Here is an 8,749-nt window from a genome sequence, read left to right on the forward strand (position 1 = left end):
GCGGGGCTGTTTGTAGCTTAGGGCGGGAGTTGCGACATTAGCCACACATACCCCTTTACCATTCATTCCTTTACCACGAAATTAAATGGTAAAGGCATGTGTGGTAACGGAATGTGTGGTAAAGACACATTCGCGGCTTAGGCTGCGTGGTAGAGGCACACCTGGTTTAGACATGCGTGCCTCTCTCATACAACCGCATTGTGGGAATGGTGGTCCCAACATTTCAAGGACCATCTTGGAGATTCCAGACCCTTGGATTGTGTTTTGGACACTTTGGGCCCTCAAGAGGAACTTCAGGAAGAAGTTCCAGAAGTTTGGTGCAACTTTGGAAAAAAGCTCCATAAGGGACTCAACCGCAAGAGCTAAGCAGGCCATCTTCAACCGTGAGCTGGCCTGACCATTCTGGTTCGTCCTGCTGAAAAGCTCTGGCGGTCCGACTTCCAGAGTTTGACTGGGAGCTCCCTGGAAACCAAACTGGCGAACCCTCACTGAATATGGACTGGTGATGAATATCGAGGGACCCTGGCAGAAATAGTTCCAGAAAAGTTTCATAGTCTGAAGGTAAAATCTTGACTGAGGCATACCGTGAGATGAATCCGAGCAGGGCTTAATCGAGGTTGGCGTGAAACTTTGACTTTGTCCTGGTCAAGCGCAACCAGAAGTCCCAAGTTGGCGCTATAGGTTTCTAAGTTCCATTTGGTGCAAAATCTTTAAAAATTCATATCTCTGGTTCCCTATATTGGAATCTTGTCGTTGTGGTGTCATTTTAAAGATACAAATATTTCCTATTGGTATAAACTGGTGTGGGATTCCTATTGTTTGGTGTGTCTTAATCAATTACTGAATTTGTGTTTTCAAATGCTTGACATACCTGTCTCCCAAGTTAAGCCTACCTGCTCGCAGTCAAGCTACCAAGGACTGTGCTCGGGAATAATTTATTGAGACCTACACTGAGCCCTAGACCGTATTAGTGGCTTTATTGCTAGTGGTAGATGCATATTTACCACTACTAATAACCCACTTTCCAACACCCATACATTGATTTTGTATGCCCAGTATCATGTAACGCTATCTCTAGAGGTTACCATGCTCCTTTCGTCATCACAGCCCATTTGGGCGGCAGGACACGGGCCTGCGTAGGTGCCAATATGTAATTTGTGATCTAACTGGGAAGTTACTTTATCCCAGAATCTAGGGCAATTGAAAATACATTTGGATTTATGACATTGCATTACCCCAACATGTTCATACTTTTACAACAGTAGTGTGATATTTGTAACTTTACTTGTACAGTATCTTGGTGTACAATATCACTATGTCCTTACACTTTCTATGCTTGTAAGGTACTATGTTTCTACATGTTGCAATATGAATGCCGTAATTATTGCCGTAATTATGGTGAGTTGTTTCTAACTACATAACGCTGAGTTAGTTATAGTTATGCAACTGTATATATGTCACTACAATTGTATTAACTACATACTAGGGACCGGCACAACATTAGGTACATGTACCATTTCATAAGCAACTAAATTTCTCAATGTTTGCATGCATTGCAATATGGCCGTCACATTTATTTCTATTCTGACCTTTGAGATTCTCTTTGTCACTTTTTTCATGCCTGTAATCGTATGCACATATACTGTGGTGCTGTGCACAAATGTTATGGGCGATCAAAGCATTGAGGGGCGAAACATGTTGCATTTTGCTTGTGATGGAACCATTGAGGAGGCGATCTCTGGTTCCTCAAAGGAGTTGCAGTAAAGGTTGGTATTGCAATCTCCTGTAATTATACTTGGTATACTACCATGCTCACTGAGCAGGTTGCCAGGCAATCCAATTTAGATTTAGAAGTGGTTCGTGGGGATATGTAAACATTCAGGAGAAGCAACTGGGTATCGGTCTGTTGACTGCCCAGAAGCATTCCAGAGAGCCAGTCTTCCTCAAATTTTAGCTGCTTAGTGGACTGGGATAGTTTAGTTGACACATAGATCGCCAGACCACCTCTCGGCCTGCCAAACTTGGACTGTCTTGTTGCAAAAAGACACGAATTCAAGGTAACCTTCAATGGGAATACTGTCTACTGACCAGGTTTCCTGCATCATATTCCTTTAAAAAACCAAGGGTGGCTGCTTATTGGATTTTGTGCCCAAGGCCATTGATGTTCCATGAACATATTGAAAGACCGGGGTTGGGGGTATTTCAATCTTTCTGGCTTCTCACTGGGGCCCCTGGGAGCGATGACCAGTTGGCCTTTTCGGGGTTTTGTTGGTTTGTTGTGTGCTCCTGGATTTCTGTGGGCGAGCGACTTCTCGCTGACTTTAATATGGAGAAGGGGACCGAACTATCACTTAAAGCCTGGGTCTGATTATTTTCCAGTATTGTTGGATAACACGGGGCACTGAACGTTGACATTGTAATGCCCCAGTTTTTAAATTGACCAGTTCTCGAATTGCTGAGGACCAAGCGTTAATTTGGTTGTTTCGCCCACTCTAGTTCCTGATGATGGATTAAATTTCTATAGGAAAGTAGTTTTTTAAATGCACGGTAAGCCTCTACAGGCCCAAAGGAGTATAATAGCGGTGTATGTCAGTATTCTTATGATTAGTACTGTATTTATGTATCTCGGTCTTGATGTTACACAGTCAATCAATAACATTTTGTTTATGCTACTAGCTTTGTTTTACGCTAGCACAAGTCACTTTAACTACCTTGGGCAATGCTGTGTGTTCTCTTAGATACTCTGTATGCATGTTACCCACACCACACATTTGGACATATTTCACTATTCCATACAAAGCTTGCCCAAGTGCGCTTTCACAATTTTTCGACCCCAGAGAAGCCTGGGGGCCCCAGATGGCTTACCTTTTAGCTTATGACATGGCACAATAACTATGAGCAGGAATAATCTAACAATTCTCTCTTTTTTTCATGCTAATGGTCTTAACAATAGGCATAAGTCCCATGCAATTGAGAGCTGACTTAGAGGGCACAATCCCGATATAATTTGTTTTACAAGAGACACACTTCAGGCGCAAGTAAAATCTTTAAGAACTGGACGGGATTCTATTGCTCATCTGTCCCGGCTAAAGCACAGAGGGGCGTGGGCATCTTTGTAGGCAAACACGTTCAATTTCAAGTAAATTCATCACACTCTGACCCAAGGGGAATATAGACGTTTGTCTATGGAAAAATAAATCAGTTAAACCTCATCCTGGCCACAATTTACGCACCTGTTATCGACGACCCACTCCCTCTTTTACAGCTAAAACAAGCCTTATCTGTTATCCCTGGACACATTATTTGGGGAGGTGATTTTAACTTCTTGCAGGACCCTTTTGCTGACTCCACAAAGAAAGAGCGCAAACAAAATAAACCCAGGTCTCTACTGCCCTGCCTAGCTGTAAAAATCACTTAGATATAGTAAACAAGTGGTGCCTTAAAAACCCAGGCAAGCGGGATTTCTCTTGTTAATCGGCAAAGTACGATTCAGCTTTCAGAATAGATTTTTTCTTGACCTCGTATAATCTCTCTGTCAATAGGTATGATCACATTCTGAATGCTTTTTCGGATCATGCCCTAATTAAAATGAAGATCGCTGCCGGAAGCGGGGATGGAAAGGTACCGAAAAGATGGTATTTTAATAAATTCAATCTAGAAAATGAGCGGTGGTGCACAGAAATAGCCAATGAGATTAGCGCCTTTTTCAAGATAAATAAAGACTACGCTCCAGTTAATGTAATCTGGGACGCATTTCAGGCCACCCTAAGAGGCATAATCACCTCAAAAGAAATACCGCAACAAAGGGCAAAAAAACCAGAAAGATTGAAGATCGAAGCAAGACTCGCTCTCGCGAACCAGGAGAACACCAAGAATAGGAATTCGAAAACTAAGCTAGAGTTAGCCCAAGCAAAAATACAAATGAGGGAATATTATTACGATTTAGGGTATGCAGCAAGTAGGACTTACCTCCAGACAGTCTATGAAGAAAGTCAATGCACCGGGAAGCTTTTAGATTGGCAGGCAAAGGAGAAACTGGTGCGTAACAGAATTGGGAGAAACTGGGATGAACCAACTAAAACACGCTTAGCTTAGCTAGCTAGATCTCGGGATATAGACGAGGCCTTTTTAAAGCATTATAAGGGGATCTATTAATCAGATCATCATGCAACTTCCGAATCTATCTTAGGTTTCCTTGACAACTTGCCTATTTCTTATTGAAATACAGAATTTCGAGAAGAACTGATAGCGGACTTTTCGATGGATGAAATTAATTTAGTTATAAGTTCTATGTCAAACTGTAAAGCAACAGGTGAAGATGGCCTTCCCGTTGAATTTTTTAAAAGGTTCGCTTCGACCCTTAATATTGAGATTTTAAAACTTGCTAATTATCTTCTTAAAGGGGGTGTCCCTCCGCTATCTTTTCATACAGCCGTAGTGGTTAGTATCCTGAAGAAGGATAAAAACAGCGAGAACGTTAATTCATATAGGCCCATACGCCTACTTAACGTTGATTATAAAATCTTTACAAAGCTCATTACTAATAGGCTTAAAAGAATGGTGGGCTCTCTTATTCACATGGATCAGTGCGGTTTCGTTGCCGGGAGACAGCTCCATACCAACACAAAATTTTTACTAGAAGCACTTGATTTTTTAAACAAAAATAGGACTGATGCTCAGATTTGGTTTTTAGACGCTGATTTGGTTTCATGGAAATGTCTGTTTTTAATCTTGGACAGGTTTGGCTTCCCAGATGGGTTCACACAACTAATAAGACGTTTATATAAGAACTCACAGGCGCAAATCCTAATTAACTCCATAAACGTAGGCACCTGTCCAATAAATAGAGGAACCAGAGAAGATTTTATTTGCGCTATTTATAGAACCCCTAGCAATAGCAGTTAGACAGAAAAAGGGTCATACGTTCCCCTTCATGGGATGACTAAAATAAAATTGTATGCTGACGATATTGTTCTTTTTTTAAATCCTAGAAATGACACCCAGGAGGAAATCATGAGGATTTTCTCTGATTTCCAGGCAATAGGAGGCTATAAAATAAATAAATCCAAGACGGAGATATTACTGTGCAATTGTTCCACCGATTCACTATTGCTAGATTTTAGATCCGTATATAACACTCGTCCAAAGAGATACTTAGGGATCTATGTGACGGAGATAGTAGAAGACATATTTCACTTGAACTATACCCCATTGATTAAAAAAGTGAAACGCTTCTTAGCACGATGGAACCAAGTCCTTCTACTAATATTTGGTCGGGTGGCACTAATTCGTATGTCTATTCTGCCCTTATTTAATTTCCAATTTAGTGCTGCCCCGTGCCAATGGAGAAACCCCTGTTTGCCATGAAAAACAACAAGAGCATTGGACAGCAGATTATACGGGCTGATCTAAAAACTTCTAAAAAAGAGTCAAACTTAAGAACCTTATGGAGTTTGAATCCAGTTGACGGGCCACCATAAATGTGGCAATTGTTCCACGTGTGCCAATACTGTGGAAGGCATGGACTTGACATACAACTTCATTAAATGGGTACACAAAGAATTTACAAATTGTAAATCTAAGAACATCGTCTATGCCATCACGTGCCCGTGCCCGAGACTGTACATTGGGAAAACTACCCAGCAGATCAATCTGAGGATTGTCCAACATCGATCTAGGATCAAGCAAAAAGTCTTAACAGCCCCAATGGTACCACACTTTAGTGTGAAAGATCATTCAGTTAAAGATGTCTTATGGACGGTATTGTCAGGCATTAAATCTTCGCCCAGAGGTGGTAGTGTGGAAACATTACTACAAAAGAGAGAAGCTTACCTAATTCTGAAATACAATTGTGTCACAGATGGCCTGAATGAAATGTTTGAATTACACCAAATTCTGCGCTGAGTCCCCTGTATAATATCTTTCAGTAAATGTTCCCAAAGGACCATAAACATGGTGTTGAAAACATGTTGTTCTGACGCTATAGTATGTCCCCTCCAACAAGATGCTTTCATTTGATTTAGTGACTGTTTCTTTTATAAAAGACTTCGCATATATTATTGTCCAGTACAGGTTTCTTAAAAAAGATCTCAAACACTGTTGTGCAAACATGTTAATCTACGGTAGAGCATGTTCCTCTAAAATTATGCTGACATTCAATTTCATTGACTGCTCTATTTACAAAAGACACCTCCCATCTTAAGCGAGTCTCTCTGAGAATGTAGTGCATCTGGAGCCAGAAACGACCAATACATACTGATTAATCACCCGAACGAAGTGCACTGCAGGTGTCCTTAAACCTACTGCAACGTTGATAAAATACCAAGTGCATGTGGCGAGGCCACACGTTGATTAAAGGGAACTACATATCCCACAATGCAGTATATATATGGAGGCTCCCCGTGCTTCCTTTGAAACAGGATATAGGCACACTTATCGTTCAGCTTCACTCCCGACTGAGCACAAACACTGGAAAATGGACACTTAACTCGGTACCCCGTAATGATAGAAGTAAGTGCACCGAAAGAGACGAGAGCGGAAGAAAGGCTGCTGCACATGTACGCATTTTAAAGTAAGCGTGACAGCGATTTAAACATCGTCCTGCAGCTAAAAGAGACATTGTATCTAGAACACAAAACGCGAAGTAAATAAAACGCGTCTGTGTTTCTCCCCTTCTCTCTTTTTTCACAGCTAGCGCGGCAACTGACTCGCGCAGTTGACATTTCTCCGAGGGACTCGCTTCCCAGATAAATCCTTGATGTTCAGAGACTCAGTCTTATTTCAAGGGAACAACTGTAAGTTTAAATTCCCCAAATCTCTGACGCACTCTTTAAGTGAAAGTAATACTAGTGCCATCTGACATCCAATGCCCTGGTTCTTTCAGGTCCTTGAAACCGTCCATCTTAATTAAGAAGTGAAAAACGTTTAAGGACCACAACTTCAGGTATTATGTCAACTATGTAAATATGACAGACAAACATTTATACGAGAAAGGCGTGCTAGTGCCCCCCTTTTTTAACACGCTATATTAATTCTAATTTGTAGGTTACACCGTGCATCTGCCCTGATGAAAATTCCGTGATCTCTACGCGGGATTGGAAACGCGTCGGCATTTCCCTTCATATTTGGCTACAAAGGGCATTAAGAGACGCTTTGAACCTCTATAGGTATTTTGAACTCAATATGTACCCCATAGAGCAGCATATATCCCTTGTAGCAGCAGCTTCCCACAATTGCGCCAAGTCATAGGGCCTCAAGGAACTGCATTGTACAATTTGTATTAACTATTGCTGGTGTAATAGTGTATTTTGTTTATTCATTTGTATTTGGTTGATTGTCACATTTGTTTTTTCTGCAGATTGTTTCTTATATGAACACTTTAAAATCACAGTTGTTGTGTAACTGATATGTATTTGACTCTGACAGGAGGAAATTGTTGCTTTCTTAAATGTGTTATTGGATAAAGCATTGTGAATAAGACACAATCGGCTTATGAATCTATGGGTTTGAGCTTTTGTCTGCTTTAATAAAGAGCAGCATGATAAATTGACAGCCAGGTGCTCTCTTCTTGTAATAATATTTAGTCGTAAACCTGGCGTTAATCAGACGAAACCCCTTTATATCGTCCATTTTCTTTCTGCAACATGGTTATTTGTTTGACAGCTTGAATATGTATATTTTTAATGTTCTGCATTTCGCACTTTATACTGTGGATTTGTACGGTGGTATTTCTTTCCTGTACGATGTTTATCTGTAATGGCAGCTCGAGTATTTATAATCTAATTGTCTCACACGATGCACTTTATCTTTGCAGTTCAGTATCTCTATATCTCCTTGAACTCTCAATAAAAATATATATATATATATGCACCGAATGCAGTATTTGGCTTGGTCCAGATTGGGGTGTCGTGGTGAGCAAAAAAACAATGGATTTATCCCAGTTCTCTTGACTGGGGATGAATGTTTGGTTCATTCAACATTCCGTCCATCATTTGTTTCTGCAGCACTTTTTGCCCTAAGTAGGATAGGTATGCCCAGACGTGGGTCCCTTGTTTGCTGTGCCACTAGATTCAAGCTAGCCTGGCTGATGGGGAGTGTTACCCTGAAACTGTTCCCTGCATGCCTGTTTCCGGTCCAGGGAGGACATGGCTTGGCAGTTCGTGCTGGACTGTTCCTATGATGAACAGGCTAAAGACTGATTTGCAGACAGCTAGGTCCAAACTGGAGAGGCTAGTGAGCAAAAGAACAATGGATTCAACCCAAATCCCTTGACTGGGGGTGAATGTTTGATTCATTCAGCATTGCATCCATCAGTTATGCAGCACATAAAATCTAAAAAAAGGATCAAGGGATTTCTGAAGGCTTATAGCTGTCCTTGCCAGGAGGATGGTATCATCTGCATATGAAAGTAATGGGGAGAAATAATAGCTAATCCTCGGAAAATCAAGCTTCCACTGCAATAAATATACCTCTACCCTATTTGTACAAATGAGAAATAAATAAGGGAATAAGATGCAGCCTTGAGGAACCCCCTCGGTTGAAGCTATTGGCTGTGTTTTGTAACCCTTACTGCCATATCATATCCTAACCATTGTGCTGGAATGTAGCCTGCATAACAGGATTACTAATGATTTCCTCCACTCCCATGTCTACCATCATATCCAAAAATCTGTCTTGATTGACAGTATTGAAAGCACTCGATAAGTCCATGAAGGCCAGATGTATAGAGCTCTTCATGGACTTATAGTAC

General features: G+C 41.0%; 1 long non-coding RNA gene across 1 annotated transcript; it reads left to right on the top strand.

Moving 5' to 3' along the window:
- The first annotated feature begins 6,431 nt into the window (after positions 1-6,431).
- On the top strand, positions 6,432-7,869 carry LOC146863096 (uncharacterized). Its single transcript, XR_014978552.1, has 4 exons — positions 6,432-6,571; positions 6,691-6,794; positions 6,884-6,943; positions 7,045-7,869. It is a non-coding gene; the product is annotated as an uncharacterized LOC146863096 (long non-coding RNA).
- Positions 7,870-8,749: the final 880 nt, after the last annotated feature.

The sequence above is a fragment of the Triturus cristatus genome, chromosome 2_2 (genome assembly GCF_964204655.1).
Source record: "Triturus cristatus chromosome 2_2, aTriCri1.1, whole genome shotgun sequence".
Taxonomy (NCBI): Eukaryota; Metazoa; Chordata; class Amphibia; order Caudata; family Salamandridae; genus Triturus; species Triturus cristatus.